The 17499-nt window shown below is 43.5% G+C and overlaps 1 protein-coding gene across 2 annotated transcripts in view; it reads left to right on the top strand.

The window, feature by feature from the left end:
* Positions 1-17499, top strand: part of ADCY8 (adenylate cyclase 8) — a 915978-nt gene that overhangs the window by 638408 nt on the left and 260071 nt on the right. The gene's annotated exons all lie outside the window — the stretch shown is intronic.

Below are 17499 nucleotides of genomic sequence, written 5' to 3'. Positions count from 1 at the left end.
GCCAGTCAGAATCATTCTGGACAGCCCACACTTCCCAGGGCAACATTTAACAGTTCTGGGATGGCACATGCAATATGAACATAGGTGTTTACTTGTGCTTCTGCAAAAAATGTTTTCTAATTTATCTGCGGAATGAATCTGAACGAATTTTCCTCTCAATGTAACTCTGCAGATGAACTAAATAAAAGTGCTGGATTTTTCCTAATTTGCTATTCACAGAATGTGTTCTACAGCCCTGTTTACAAGACATGGATTCTATTTAATTTCTTCTGTCCTAATCTGCACAGCAAATCTCAGCACACTGGATGTGAGCTATACAAACATACTTCATTTTTTCATTTTTTCTCAAAAATCTTAGGGAACAGGGTTAGCTTGTTATCTCACTGTTTTATCGATTAAGGTGTAATCCAAACTTGAGCATGCAGTGATTTTCTATGTACCTTAACTAAAGCAAGCATTTCCAGATCTGGCACAAATGCTTTCAAGGTCGAATAACCCCTGAATCTTTCCAAATACGCAATTAAAAACCTGAAATAAAAGACCTTGAGAGACTTCCCGAAAACCCTCGTCACAGACCAATACCATTGCCAATACACAAGCGCCCTCAAAACTGATCTCCTCCTCTTCACACACAACACTGACCTAATAATAAGGTCCTTACACGGGGTTCTCCCATCCTCCTCTCTCTAACATCCCCTTTGGACATTAACTCAAATGCTTTCCCACTTTGGCCTTTCAGGCAACCTTTCTGTCTCCATCTACAACAATGGAAAGATCATGCTCCAAGCCAACAACACAATCCTAGCCACAATTAGCTTTATTTATTTCAACTCAAACCATCTGATGATCCTCCACGTTCCCCTTCTCAGTTTATGCCTAAAGCCCTTCACATATTCTCCTTCCCTACTGGTTCACCCAGACAACCCCTCGCCCCCAGACTCTCCTGCAATCTGATAGCTAACTGCCAGCACCTGACCTTGAATACCCCCCACACACACTGTCTCCGCACCATCCATCTCCAACCTTCCACAAACCATTATCTCCCCCTCAGGTTGCCTCCCCACCCTTCTCTCTGCCCCACAATCTGCCCATAAACCTTCCCTTCCCTCCCCACCTTTATTGCCCCCTGCCTTAACATCTTCCAACACTGGATACCAACAACACCCCACCAGATCTGCACCTCAACCCCTCATGGGCCATTCCTGACAGACCACCACAACCCCCGCCATAATTACTGGACATAACTTATCTCCGTTCAGCAAGCTCCTTTTCTCTTTCTCACACCTATCTCAAAAGCGCACACCTTCACATCAACCATATTCCATCTAAGCGACTCTCAGTCCTCTTGTTGCTCCTTCCCTCATCTCCTCCTGTGGACCCTCCCCCCAACCTTCCAGCATACAGATAGACAGCTGTGTACGCAGATCCAAATGGACACAATCTTCCCTAGCCAACTCACACCTACTCTACCTCCTAGAGAGTTACATAGCTTAAAATTTCTCTACCCCTACCTTCTCTCTTCCCACAGTGGGCTGCCCAATTTCCACCATCATTTCAGACTGCAGTCAAAGTCACACACACACACCATCCCGGTGTATGATCGACCCCTCTTAACTTGATACAAATCCTAGCTTCCCTCCCTGAACTGCCAAGTAAGAAAGACATCAGCTTATCCTGAACTGCATGCTATACAATTGTCGGTCTTCAGTCAAACACTCTCTAGAGATATCAAACTCAATCTTGGCCCATATTCTTGACATGCTGATCCTCACAGAATTGTGACTCATTGACTCAACTAACCATACTGTAGACTTTCTACTTCCTTCAAAATATGCCATTTTGCATTGTGCCGGGCAAGACTGACAAGGTGGAAGTCTCACACTCATTTACAGAAACTTCCAGAGATGTAGGACCCCTCCAACTGCTCATTTCCAGTCTTTCAAAAGAATGTTGGAGGAAATGTCCACTTCTGCTACCTCCAACATCAGATTTAATGTGATTTACCATCCCTCAGGTCAAAACAGTACCTTCATCAAGGAATGCCTGGATCTCTTCACACAACGTACCACCTCAGACAACACTATCTTCCTTGGTAACTTCAATATCCACTGGGGAGACAAGGGTACCGGCTTAGTGGACACTTTAACCTTCTTTCTCAAATACAATGGCCTCAAACAACACTGCCATATACCCACGCACCACAAAGGCACCATTCTGGACCTAATAAACTCCAATTTCCTCAAACTACAGAAATATGACCCCATTCCAGTCACCTATTCTGACCACATGCAGATCCCGTTCACCCTATCTGGCTCTTATACCAAAACACCCGGGCAACCTTAGAAAGAGAAAATATGGTTCAGGGATACATCCAACCGTAACACAAAAGCCATGACCATCATGATCCTTCCAACTCTAATTTTGATTACACCCCATCTTGATATTAACATGGTCAACTCTGCATGGAATCCCTTATCAACAAACGTACAGCCCCAAAGTGGAAATTATCCAGACAAAAATCCTCCAGTCCTTAGTTTTCAAATGAGTTTTACAAAGAAAGAAAGCTTATCTGAAAATAGGAGAAATAATGAAGGTTAGTGCCCTCTCACCTAAATATGATTAAGCTTTGCAAAGTGAGAAAACAATACAAAGACCCAATATCAGAGTCAAATTCTCCCATATCAGGGCACTTGTGAATTCTGCAAAGAACAGGCTGAAGCACCTGTTTGAGGTTATTGTGCAGATTACAAACCATATAAGTCATCAATGGCCCGCTGCAACAACTTTGTGGATTTATTTTACAAAAAAGTTATAGACATCCATATCTCGCAACCAGCGGCTCTCTGGAAACGGTTGAGATTCTACCATGCAAGGCACTGCAGTCATGATCATGTATCTTCACAGTTTACTAATTTACGAATGGGACCTACAGTGATCAATCTCCAAAGTAAAACCCTCAATCCGCCTTCAGGACACCATCCAGGGTCTATTAGCAATCTGTTGCCACACATCTGCTCTCCATATGGCCCACTATGGTCATCTCTTCTCTCAAACAGGGCCTATTTCCAGAATGACTAAAAGTGAGTCAAGTCTCTCTCTCGAGTGAACATGAACAACTACTGCCCAGTCTCCACACTCTCATTTTTAGGAAAGTTGATAGCATCCCAACTCGCTTCACACATTTGAACAAACAACCTCCTAGACACTCTCCAATCAGGTTTCCACCAGGGACACAGTATAGAAACTGTGATTCTCCAAATAGTCAATGACTCCCTTCGACTCTTATAACTCCTGCCTCCTGTTCCTCCTGGATTTATCCGCCATATTGGACACTCAACCATCTGGACCTCCTTCACACTCTGGAACAGTGCATGAGATGTGGAGGCACAGTCCTCAACTGTCCTCAGCTGGTTCTCCTTATACCTAACCAACCGTTTCAAAATTGTGAAAATAGGTAACTTGCTCTCGAGACCAGTTAGCATACATCAAAGGGTCCCTCAAGGCTTGATCATCTCCCCAACCCTCTTTAACCTCTACCTAGAACCATTATGTGTGATTCCCTTAAACTCTGAGATTTTCTTCCAACTTGTTTCCAATGACACCCAAATGTACATGAAAATCTCATCCACAAAAGGTGTTGCCCTGCTTTCAAACATGCTCTTAAAGATTCAAAACTGGATCTCTAACCAACATTTAAAACTCAACCCACCTAAGACAGAATTTCTTTTGATTTCGTCTCTGAAAGCAAAACTCCAATACAAGAATGGATCGCTGTCCTTCCCGCCCTGGATAGCTTCTCTGCCATCCACCAGAGTGCAAGATCACTTGGTATCACGCTTGAAAATCATACCAATCTTCTCAACCATAATGCAGCTATGGCCAAAAGTGCACAATACCAATTTGGGAGGCTTTGGGGCATCACACAATGAATCCCAGAACAAGACCTCGAAACAGTGGTGCAGTCTCTCGTTCTCTCCAGACTAGATTATAGGATTGTCCTTCTCTTAAGTATTCCCAAAGTTCACGTAGGCCCGCTGAGAGCACCACTACATGAAGCAGAGTCCTTTGTTTTAGGTCTCAAGGCATTTGACTACATCTCCCTTGCCCTGTTAACCCTCCAGTAGTTTCCCATTGAAGCGCAGACCCAATTCAAAACCGCCTGCATTATCCACAGGGCACTGCACTGCTCTTTGCCCTCCTACCTAAATGAGAAACTGAAATTCTGTGTGTGGAGCAAATTGGCAATCCCGAAGTGCCCAGTCCCTGTTCCTGGAACCCCTTCACATTCAGTTGAGAATGATAAATGAGCCAGTCATTCTCTGGTAGTGCCACAAGAATCTGGAACTCTCTGCTTCCCTCCCTCCACCTAACCACCTGCCTAGTCACCTTCAAAAACGACTTCAACTGCTTCCTATTTTACAGACTGCTTGGTTAATTACCCTCAACCATACTTAGGTACTCTCACCACCAGGATCTCCACTACCTTTGTTAACTGACCCCACCATCTAAAAAGATGCTTTAACACTATACAACCTGTGACCAGCTGCTGTAATTGTCTCATATCGTAACTCCTGCAGACATCTACTAATGTAAACATCAAAGTTTAGTTACTGTAACAAGACCTCACTGTAACCATGTATCCTGCTACTGTTGTAAAGCACTCGGATGACTTTGGACCATGTCCTCACTATATAAAATTGCAAAAATAAATACATTGCAAAAATAAACAGTGGTACCTTGTAGGCAATAAAACATGCTCTAATTAAAACTAACATCTGAACACAACCAAGTATAGCAAAAATACTTTATGAGAATTGAGTTGCATTTGTAAACAAACGTTAAAATATGTCCATGTGGGAGATGATGAGGGTTAGAGCATGTAATCACATTCTTCCATATTAACTATACAGTTTCATGTGAAATATAATGACTGTTGTGCTTCCATGTCTATAGGAATTGAGCAGTAATCTGCTTCCCAGGCATTTGATAAAATGTTAATAAACCATTGACACATATCTATGGCAAGTGCTGCATTAATGAATGAGTGAATGAATGAATAAATGCATTTATGAATTAATGAATGCGATAAATATAGTGTGCTGTAACCCTGTCACTTTTCATCTGCTTCTAAGCTCCTGGAGGAACAAAAAGAGAAATGAAATTGAATAACTGGCAGTCAAAACAATTTTACATGGGCCAGGATGTGACTTTCTGGCCTTTAAGTACCCAAACTCTGTTTAAAGGATTATTATGGAAAACTATTGGTGTTGATGAAAAAAGCTCTTCATAGCCTTGCACGTTGTGTCGTGCTAGCGAAGGAGAAGGGGGCTCGACTTAGGCATCTACCGACCGACAGAGTCTAAGAGTCTAGGGATTTTTTGTGCTTTTTAGGGTTGAGCATGCAAAGCTTTCTGTCCCTGCTGTGATCTCTCCATGGGATTGTAACCATGCCCATGTCATGCCCATCAGTTTAGTTGGTTTGTTGCTTGCCTTTTAAAATTCGCTTTATTTAATTAGTGAAAGGCATGCATACATCATCCCTTTTCCGGTGTTTAGCCCTCCTCAAGCACACGGGCCAACTACTGAAAACATAGGAGGCTCCATGTTTTCTGTATGGTTTCTGGACTACTTTTTCTCTTTATTTCATAGGCAACGCAATCTCACTGGGCAGTAGTCGAGCGCTTTGTATGACATTGATCCTGTTACATGGATAATTGCACTTTTGCCGGTAACATGGATATTTGCACTTTTGCCGATACATTTCACTGCAAGCGAAATTCTGTTTCCTTTTGTGTGTCTTCTTAGCGCTCATGGCGACTATCGGCTCGCTTATGTTAAACTGTTTTACTTTTCATTTTTAGTTTATGTGGCAAGAAAAGTCCGGGTAGGAGTTTACAATGCTAATAGTTCTAACTCGAGCAAACGCGAGACCCATTGCATTGCAAATGCTTGTTATCCAGTGTTACTGGGAGGTAACCAGGGGAAATTGATCAGAGGTGATTCACTGATGTTACAGTAAAGCAATGTCTTTAAATATGTTCAGGCCATCTTAAAGTGTCTGGTTGAAGTCACAGATACAGCAGAAGGGTTCTTCAAAGGGTTGATCTTTGAAAGTGTAGTCATCTATCGCTGAAACATTTCTGACCTGCCTTGCGAATTGTGCTGCTCTTACAGACGTTTAATTTTATTGATAGACTGGATCATGGGAATGGAAACCTTTGGAAAGGAAGCCAGGTTTGGCCATGCAATGTTTTATAAATGCCAAGCAGTGGACCCAATTCACAAAGCAAATAGAAATCTAAGCTCACAACTTTACACCTATGTATATTTACTACATTCTGGAATTTCCAAAAATAAGTATGAATAACATTAAACAAGCACTGAAAGCTGCGCCGGCTGCATGTCTCCAGGTGTATTTCTGGGGAGGGCATCTAACATTCCCCGCCGGATACTATTCCCACCATAAAAGAGGACTCCATAGCAAAGAGCTCCACATAACAAGCCTGGTTGATGAAAGCATTTATGAGTAATGGAGGTAGTACTGAAGGAGTTCTAATTCCCTTACTCTTAGTGCCTCTGTGAATCAGCCCAAAAATGTCAAACTCTCTAATAAAAGTGCAACCAGGCTGCATTCCTTTCAGTTTGTATTATCGATTATTCCAATTTTGTTGCCATTTTAGATGTTTTGAGGACAATTCACAAAGGCATGTACGATTCCATGAAAGAGTGCTGCAGGAGTTCTACTTCAGGTGCTTCTATTGTCTTTGTAAATCGTTAGCAGGGGGGATAGAATCCCCGATGCAAATAGGGATCCTTTTTTCTCCTCCACTGCGATTTTGTTTTCCTCTGTGGTGAAACTCCTTCCATGCGCCCCTTCCAAATCTCTGTGTGATGCATTTTCCTTCCCACCCTAGAAAGGCAGAAAGGGATTTATTTGCACCAGCACTTGCTTGCGATTACAAATCCAAACTTTTCAGGGTGGAAAGGGGATTGAAAAGAGTTTGTCAGTGCGGACATACATCCCTGTTTGCAGGGGTTCACAAATTTCAAAGACTTCCCATGCCTAAGAATGCCCATTTCACCACCCTTTGATTGGGATTTACAAGAGTGGAGAACTCCACACTCATGGTGGGGATTTACACACATGTAAATGGGTATTTGTGTACAAAAAATCATTTTGTGAATTCCACACTGGAGTAAAATCTGTGATTTTCATTGTAAATGTATGATTAGGGCCAAGTGTATGGTTGTGAATATGACTCAAAGTGTTTAGTGGTGATTTCTTTTCTGTTTCCATCTAGTCAAGGTTCATTACTACAAGCATAGGAGTGTGGCATCAATGATCCAATGAGAACCATGCTTGAAAGATCTGCACTTTCTGAAGCGTGGTTCGTGTTTTGGCTGGAAGCACCATCTATAATTTGCCTGGAGTGGTGTTGCCTCTTCAAGGATCACAGAAGTTTGAGAATTACTTGTAGCACATGGAAAGATAATGGCACCCATTTTAAGTGACCACTTTTTCTTAGGGGGTTAGAGGAAAGACCATAAATTTATGTGTGATCTATACGCCTTAGAATGCTTCATAATAATACATAGTAACTCCTCGGTTGTATTCAAGCATTGTGAATAAGAAGCGTTATCATTACCTTAGTTAATGTTACTCAATGGACTAACTCAGAAGGAATGGAAGGCTGAGTCTGTGTTTCAGTGATTCAAAAGATGAGCGTTTACCTCACTGACCCTTCTTCCTGCCGTAGGAATGTCAGAAATATTTGGTCCACTGGTCATATGTGCAGGATTTCTTCCTTTAAGGCATTAAATGCACACAGTTATGGTGAATCCAGTGGTGGATGTTTCCAATGGATTGCCACTTGGAGCAGCCCTTATGTCTCCTGTAGGGTGGGTATTGTTGCAAGGATGTGGTTTCAGTGATGCAGGCCAATAAGGCTATGTCTCTATTTCAGTACACCAGAGAGAGAGCTGATCTCTTACCTACACCACAGATGATATTGCTAGTTTTGAGAGAAATGGACCAAGTTTCTCTTGGTGGCTATGGTTTTCAGTAAGGAATCAAACCCAGTTTAATAGGAAACTTCAGTACCAATGGTTTCTGCTAGAAGCAGGAAAAATAATGCTATCAAAGGCAAGGAGGCATCTAGTGGCATGAGCACATACCTGTTGTATGTAAGTGGTGTGTAAAACCTTTACCCTGATACTTTAGTTCATTTTGAAAGGGGTGCAAACTCCCATTACACCCAAATCCGCATTCCAAGTTTTGTAGCTGCTGTGCCTCATTCTCAGCAGGAAAGCTTATCACAAATGTATGTTGCAGCAGTAAATATTGCACCCAAGGTTATCTATATTTACCATATTCACAGTTAGCACCTGGGTTTCACTCCAGATATATCAAGGCCCTTAGATATGTAGTATCCATCCTATACTTAAGCCATAGCTAAGAAGAGTGAGGAGGGCACCACCGTTCCCAATGTTTTCGTAATGCAAAATAGGCCTTATGTGGGTCTGAAGTGGGACAAGATTCCACGATCTACCTTTGGATTTTGAGAAGCACAGTGTTAACAGTGCGAATGAGCCTTTATGAAAAGTTGACAATTGATAGATGAGCATTGCCTTTGAGACAGAGGTTGAAGTGGGCAGAATTGAAGGGGCACGATGTGCCCATACTTTTTTGATTTATGAAAAACCTTTCCCCTACTTTTCGCAAAAAGACAACTGTCCTGGGACTTTTAATTCTGATAGTTTAAATGCTCAGCCACTGCTGCTGCAAATCTCAACGGGAGGGGCGGGTGGGCGGAGGGACGGGGACGGGGGGAATAAAAAAATAATAATAATACTTATCCTTTGTGCCTCCTGCCACGTTGCTCCTCTTCCTTCATTCCCTCGATGTGGTGTTCCACCATTCACTGGGACACCGGCACAGGCTCCCCAGCATTCCTGGTGCTGCTTCATGCCAAAGCTAGCATGAAACCAGCATCATGATTGGTCTGAGCAGCTTTGACTGCCACTCAGACACAAGCCTGGGGTCTGTGCAGTTTCTCCAGCCTGGCTGTTAAGCACAGCTGGGCTGGAGAAACCTAAGTGCCATGTGTGTTTGGCCAGCCTGAGTTGACCTGCCAAACACACATGTGCACTTAGGTGCACTCTCTCCTCCTCCCACCTCCCGTGACCCAGCCCACCACTCCTTTCACATGCTGCAGGCTGAGCCAGCAGCTGAAAGATAAAACGATAATGAAATATTGTTTTATCTTTCAGCTTCTGGCTTTGCCAAGGGGGCGATGCTCCTTCTCCATTGCGAAAGAGCCGCCCCTGTAAATGCTTCACCTGAAGTGTCATTCAGTGAGTCTCCCATTTAGTGAAACCGAAGCCGGACAGACAGCTAAACAAGCCTTCGCCCAGAGTGCCTGCTTGTCTGAAAAAATGCAAATGTACGCAACAAGTTAATCTGCAAATGCAAAGGGTAATCTGCAAGTGTAAAGGATGCTTGGGAGCTGGTACTGACTTTAATTGATTAAATCACTCGAAGCTTGGTGATGACAAAGATTGATTTTTTTTTACTGGTAGAGAAAAGATTCAACAACTGAGCTGTGAAGTGCATGCAGCGTTCACTGGGACACCAGCACAAGCTCCTCAGCAAGCCTGGTGCTGCTTTCATGCTAAAGGTAGCATAAAAGCAGCTTCCCGGATTGGTCTGAGCTGGTTGAACTGCCATTCAGACACAACCCTGGGTATGTGCAGTTTCTCCAGCCTGAATGTTAAACACAGCCGGGCTGGAGAAACCTAAGTGTGCATGTGTGTTTGGCCGGCCTAGGATGGCCAGCCAAACACACATGCGCATCTAGGCGCACTCTCCCTTCCTTCCTTCTCCCACCTCCTGTGGCCCAGCCCCGCTCTTCACATGCTGCTGGCTGAGCCAGCAGCTGAAAGATAAAAAATAATGAAATATTTTTTTAGCTTTCAGCTCCTGGCTTAGCTAGGAGGGTGACGCTCCTTCGCCATTTTGAAGAAGCCACCCCGTAAATGCTTCACCTGAAGTGTCATTAAGTGTGTCTCCTGTGCAGTGAAACCGAAGCTGGGCAGACAGCTAAACAAGCCTTCTGCCAGGGTGTCTGCTTGTCTGAAACAAATGCAAAGGTATTCAGCGAGTTAATCTGCAAATGCAAAAGGTAATCTGCAAATGTGAAGGATGCTTGGGAGCCGGTAATGGCTCTAATTGATCGAATCTCTCGAAGCTTAGTGATGACAAAGATTGATTCTTTTTGACTGGTAGAGAAAAGATTTAACATTTGAGCTGTGAAGTGGGTGCTTTTAATTGTATTTATATAGCACTTACTACCCCTGGAAGTGTTGGAGGGACAGTAATGTAAAAAAATGTATTGCATTACATGCAGTCTGGTTATTACTAAAATCTATAGGTTGGAAGCAACATCTTGTCTTAAACCGTTTTGCACATTTTGTAGCAGCCTATCTTATACTGTGTGTAATGCAAGCTTAACATAATGATTTACACATTCACAGTGCTTTCTGTCACAGGCTGTGAACTCATAGCACAAAAATTACACAAATCACTATTCTCCAGTGCACCAACTAAGATTTCATTCTGTGGTTTTCTGATTACACAAAGATCTCTGCAGTGCATTAACTAGGAGAGAGTTCATAATGTACTTTTTAATTCATTTTTATTTAACCTGCGTGTTATTTTATACATAGCTACCCAATGGTAAAAGACAAAAACGTACTACATATTTGTTTTGTTTTTTTCCCACACGTTTGACCCCACCCTCGCGGTCACTGACCCTGCCCCAATGCATGCAGCATCACAGTTCCCATACGTTTTTTTAATGCATTTCAACCACTGCCTTGGGTCACAGAACAAATGTTTTAAAACAAACTTTGATATTGATAGGACGTTGAGGTGTCTCTTTGCCATCACTTGCCCTCAGGGGAATTTCTTATTTAATTCACTTGATGTCTCTTCCTCTGTTCCGTTTTTGCTCACAGTTACTTGGGCATGAAATAAAGTATTCTCACCTGGCAAATGGCGCATTTTAGAATCCCAGAAGATTTTAAATTTAAAGAGATGGTGAACGTCAGTCCCTGGTTTCGTGCAGCCGAAAACAACCCACAGCTATTCTTAGTTTAGATCGTCTTAGAAAAGTGAATTAAAAGTTACAATACCATTGTCAATATTTAGAATATCTTGATGTCCCACTGTATTTACAGTGATGGACTGTGTAGTTCTTTACATCTGCCCCATCTGTGAAACTTCCTCCATGATGAATTGTGCATTTCATGTTGTCTTGTAGATAATAATTAGGGGGTCATTGCAGAGGGGAAGTCACTGCTTTGTGAAGAGTGATTACATTTAATACTGTGCATTGTGAATTCTCCAATATATATATATATATATATATATATATATATATATATATATATATTCTGCAAATTCTCTGAATTAGTTTCTCCATAATTATTATAAAATGTGTCCTGCCCCTCATGCAAAATGTCATTCATCCATTGATCCTCGGTACACATTTTCAGATCAATGACGATTCAAATATGAGAATTAGGTAAAAGATATAAAATGCGGTTAAGTCAGTGACATCTGTCGAGGAAGCACAGAAGCTTACGCAAGGTCACCCAAGTACCCTGCTTTTCACAGAGTAGAGGTAGCATGAAGGCAGGAGATGACAGAGCCTAGAAAACACGAGAAACAGCTTATAAATACTTTTTCCGGCATGTCAATCCTGTGACAGGAGCAAGGCCGTCTGTCGCCCTATCCCCGAGGCCGTCCTCTAATTAAAATCAGTGCACGAGTTTGTGACATTGGGCTCACTGTGGCAGGGAGCAGGCATTTCTGTTCCTGGAAGAAAAGAGGGCAGAGGCCAACATCTGTCTGCCCCTTCTCTTCAGTGCTATCAGCACTGATGTCTATCTTAAGCTTTAGACCTCCAAGGCCTTGATTACAAGTGGGCCGTAAAATAGTAGGGTATTGCATTTTTAAGGTTGAGGGGCGCAAGTGCTCTGGCCCCTGTTGTAATCTCTCTGTGGAATTTTAAACATGCCCATGTCTCGCCCATCAGTTTGGTTGGCTCATAGGCTTGCCTTTTAAAATTTACTTGATTTCATTAGTGAAAGGAATGCATACATCATGCCTTTCCGGTGAATAGCCCTCTTCGACAGCACCAGTAAACTACTGAAAACTTACGAGGCTCCATGTTTTCCGTGTGGTTTCTGGACTACTTTTTATTTCCTACGCAGCTCGATCTCGCTGGTCAGTAGTCGAGCGCTTAGCATGACATTGACCCTGTTACATGGATAATTCTACTTTTGCTGTTAACATGGATAATTCTACTTTTGCCGGTTACATGGATAATTGCACTTTTGATGATACGTTTCACTGCAAGCAAACTTCTGTTTCCTTTTCTGTGTCTCTTTCATGCTCATGGAGACTGTTGGCTTGCACATGTGAAAATGTTTTATTTTTCATTATCAGTTTATGTGGCAAGTAAAGTCTGGTTAGGAGTTTACAACGCTAATAGCACTAACTCATTTGATTTTCTGACAAACTTTACATGCAGACATTTAATAATAGGGTTAGCAACCCTAGACGGATAAAAGGCTGAGCTGAGTGTTTCAGAGTGTTGACGGCCACCACTTTACTCACTGCACCGTCTTGCCTTTTTAACCCATCAGCGTTTTAAATGGTTGCCGCTGATAACCTGTGATGTGCAAGCCACACGTTCAAATAGGAACAAGGACACTTCAGCCTTTCATCCTTCCAATGTCAATAAAAAGATTACCATACAGTTCCTAATAGTGCTTAGAAATGTGGTACAAAGTACTATATAAAAGCAGGTTGTCACTCATGGCGCTACGTGCCTACTCGTAGTGCTGCCAAGTGCGCATAAAACGTCTGTTTCCTTTTCTGTGTCTTTTTCACGCTCATGGCGACCGTCGGCTCCCATATGTGAAACTGTTTTACTTTTCATTATCAGTTTATGAGACAAGACAAGTCCGGTTAGGAGTTTACAACGCTAATAGCTCTAACTCATTTGATTTTCTTAGCAATTTATAGGCAGACATTTAATAATAGGGTTTGCAACCTCAAATGGATAAAAGGCTGAGCTGGGTGTTGCAGAGTGGTGACGGTCACCACTTTACTCACTGCACCATCTTGACTTTTTAACTCATCAGCGATTTAAATGCTTGCTGCTGATAACCTGTGCTGTGCAAGACACACGTTCAAATAGGAACGAGGTCACTTCAGCCTTTCATCCTTCCAATGTCAATAAAAAGATCACCAAACAGTTCCTAATAGTGCTTAGAATTGTGGTGCAAAGTGCTATATAAAAACAAGTTGTCACTCATGGTGCTACATGCCAACTCGTAATGCTGCCAAGTGCACATAAACTTTGGGCTAAGCATACAGATGCACTTCTTCGGCTGACATAAAAGTGCTGCCATTTCGTACACATAGTTGAGAGATGCAATTATAGTTATGGTGCTGGGGCATCACTTGACTATACTGTAATATGAGTGATCACAGAGGTGGTGCGTCTCTAGATTTTAGAAATACACATATTGAATGATTACACACAGAAATGTGTGAAGTCAAGTGGCTGAAACTAAAGCAAGAGAATGTCTGTTTCCTTTTCTGTGTCTCCTTCACCCTCGTAGCAACTGTCGGCTCACAGATGTGAAACTGTTTTACTTTTAATTTTCAATTTATGTGGTCAAAAAAATCCAGTTAGGAATTTACATCCCTAATAGCTCTAACTCGAGCAAATGCGAGGCCCATTGCTTTGCAAATGCTTGTTTATATTGCTATTTATAAGGTGATTTTCCATACTCCTTGCCTGCGCATAAATACGGCACCTGGTAAATATCGATACCTCGAGGTGCGACATTTACCTTATACAGTAAACAATTTCTATTCAGAGCTTTTTTCTGAAAGGTGCATCAGTAGATGCAGAATTGTTGTTTCCCACACTCCGTTAGGATGTGGTTTTAAATGTACTGTGTGCCCTTCCCAGGAGGTTTAGCCTATTGAAATCTTCAAGGGGACACTCGGGACACAGTCAGTGACACATGGTGTAAAAGGGCATTTATTAGGACAGGATTGCATTTAGCTACATAACATTTTAACATGAACAGATCAACTCCAACTTTTAAACCCCACCCTTTGAAACGTTTTCCCCAATCTTCTTTTCACTCGTTCCCTCACTTTTCCTTCATTCACCCATCTTCCACATCCATACACCCAAACATCCTCCTTTTCATTTCGTCCCCAGCCTGCTTTGGGCATCCCACATGCTGCCAAACTTGGCCTACTTCTTTTTCCCCCTTGGAAGGGTGGCCAGGCTTGCATCTGACTCTCCACCCTCCCCCATCTACTGCCACCCAGCAAAAACCCTTTTGGCATTTTGTTGCCCCACCAGCGAACCCACTGCAACAATGACAGGCCCTTACATGGACTCTCCAAGCCACATCTTATCGCCCCACAAATCCCCCATAATCAAGCGAAGCTCCGTAAGATAATATGCATTACCAAACCCAGGCAGGTGCACACCATCATCCTGGAATAGCCCTGCTTTTTCTTCAATACTCCCCTCATGCTTCAGTACTTTAATATCATGTGCCCAACAGGAAACCATCATTGCCCGATTGAGCTTCCTTCAAGACCTTTCCATAGCCCCATGTTTCAGTGCCCCTCTCCATTTCCTCCTGGGCACAAACTCAGTCCAGACTGTGCATGTGCCTTGCATCTTGTAATGAAGCAACTCCAAATCACGTTGCATATGTTGCAGTAGGGTGAGCCCAGAGAGCTGCACCAGATCATTCTCCCCCAGATGCAACAATAAAAGATCTGAACATCCCCAGCTCGGCATCATAGATGTTAAGTAAGAAAGTAATGCACCCCCACCTCATTCCCCCACCATAACACCTCGTGACCGCTATTCAGCAGTCCTAAGGAACGTCCATAAATCTGCCTCTCAGCATACTTCACCATCCAATGTATGAACGACTGCCCGACCAACCAAGGGACCATTTTTGAACTCCTGGGTCCATTTATACAACCTGCAAAGAGGTCAAATGTCAATACAAAAGTATACAAAACCCGCTCGCCCCACTCCTGGAAAAAACACCTCCCCTCCAAGCTGCCTACAACTGACTCCATACCCACAATCACGCCCACACGTATTGCTCGCAACAATAAGATCACCACCTTCTAATACGCCTGATCTCCTCCCAATCCCATCCCAAATGAGCTGCCCCTATTTGGAAAGAATGAGTACCAAAGAACTGCACCTGTCTCCCGATCCTCCGTAACACCATCCACAGTACTGACAACAACTGGAAGGCTATGAGTTTTTTCCCATCTGTATGACTAAATACACCTCCCCCGATGGCCACCTCCTGGGAGCGAAACCCAACCCATTCTGAAACCGGGCATGCAGCAGGATCGCCTCCTCTATACAACCACACCTATTTTCCCCTCCCCATCTGATCAGTTTTTGATCTTTAAAGCCAGATACCTAAGCGCTCCCCTTCCAAGCACACCTCATCCACTCTTGCGGCTACAGGCCTTCCTACCCCCAAAAGCTCAGACACCCAGAATGCCCCAAAAAACATCCAAACCATGCACAACCTGAATAAGGCAAGCTTATACGCAACCGCACAACAAACCAGCAAAACATGCAACAGTTCCAATAACAGATCAAAAGTAATGGCTTCCCGCACCACCTTGCCAGTCCCCCGTCTGATCTTGCTCCAACCCTTCAACATTCTACCCAAGATATCCTCCTTGGCTGGATCACTGCCAAAAAACAATTGGCCATAAAAAAAAACACCTGCCAATTTACCACCGATTGTGGCTGGCGACAAACCTTTACGTATCAGGGACAATACAAAATGCAAAAAACTGGACTCCAGCTTTCCCTTATCCTGTACCCAAAAATTCCCTTCAAAACTTTCACAATTCTGAAACTCCAACCATGCAAAGTGATAACTCATCTGAGTGGATTCAGCTAAGGACATCTCCACCAGCCTAATGATCATCACCCCCCCGCTCCCAAATGTCTGTCGGACCGCTGTCTTGTGCTGCTCTGCTCCTGGCGCCAAACTGCAAAACCGCTGCCACTGTGAACGAGACAGGGAATCTGTGATAGCATTGTTCACCCCTGGAATGTGCGCCGCTATGAAGACTATATTGAAAGTTAAACATCTAAGCATGACAATTCTCAGTAGCATCAACACCCTCAGGTCTTTTGCCCTCTGTCTGTTTACCAAGTCCACGACTGTCATGTTATCCACATGAAATACCACTGGCCTGTGAGCCAGCTCATCTCCCCACACTGTCAACACCACCAGCAGTGGAAATAATTTGCTAAAACGCAATGCTCCTGTGCTGAGCCAGCCACTGTGCTGGCCACTTCTCTGCACACCATCTACCATCCCAGAACAGACCGAAACCAGAGGCCCCCTCTGCATCAGAGAATATTTGGACTTGCCAAATCGTGTCCTCCTCCCGCAAAGTCATGGAGACCCCATTGAAATTGGTCAGGAACATCTCCCACACTATGATGTCCTCCTGCACGCCTACTGAGACGCAAATCCTGTGATGTGGGAGAGATGCTCCAGACATTGCATGTCCCAAGCGCCTGCAAAAAGTCCTACCTCCCCGAACCACCTTGCATGCAAAATTAATGAAACCCAGGAGCAGTTGAGCCATGCGCAACTCAAATTTATGGAAGGACCTGACTTGTTTCAGAAATACCAAAATCTCCTCTACCTTCCCAGCTGGCAATTTAGCTACCAACGCCTCAGTGTCCAGTTGTGTCCCTAGGAATGTCAATACCTGACTGTGGCCCTCCGTTTTCTCTGGAGCCAAAGGAACACCTGCCTCCTAAGCCAGCTGTTGAATCCCTTCTAATGCCTTCCCGAATGAATCAGAACCTGAACGTCCTATGAACAGGAAGTCGTCCAAATAATGTGTTACCTCCCAATGTCCACTCACTTTAACGAAAACCAACTCCAAGAAGGTACTGAAAGTCTCAAACAGCGCACAAGATATGGCGCAACCCATAGGTATCACTCGATCCACATACATTGCCCTGTCCAGTTGCATCCCCAGTAAGGCAAAATCCGCAGGATGAATAGGCAGCAGCCAAAAAGCCACTTTAATGCCACACTTGGCTAACTCAGCTCCTCTGCCACAGCCACGAACGAGCCGAATGGCATCATCCACGCATGCATACACCACCTGCGTGTCCTCTTGCGCGATGAAATCATTCACCGACATCCCTTACGGCCAGGAAAAAAGGTGTATGAGGCAAAATTCACCTTTACTCTTCTTAGGAACCACGCCCAAAGGAGAAATCAGTATATTTTCCATGGGCCAGTCGGAAAATGGACCCGCAATTCTGCCCTCTGACACCTCTTTTGACAATTTCTCAGCCATCACTTGTGGCAGGGCCTTGG

This window comes from Pleurodeles waltl, chromosome 2_2, assembly GCF_031143425.1.
Source record: "Pleurodeles waltl isolate 20211129_DDA chromosome 2_2, aPleWal1.hap1.20221129, whole genome shotgun sequence".
Lineage (NCBI taxonomy): Eukaryota > Metazoa > Chordata > Amphibia > Caudata > Salamandridae > Pleurodeles > Pleurodeles waltl.
Note: the sequence above shows the minus strand (reverse complement) of the source record. Positions and strands in the feature narration are given on the sequence as shown.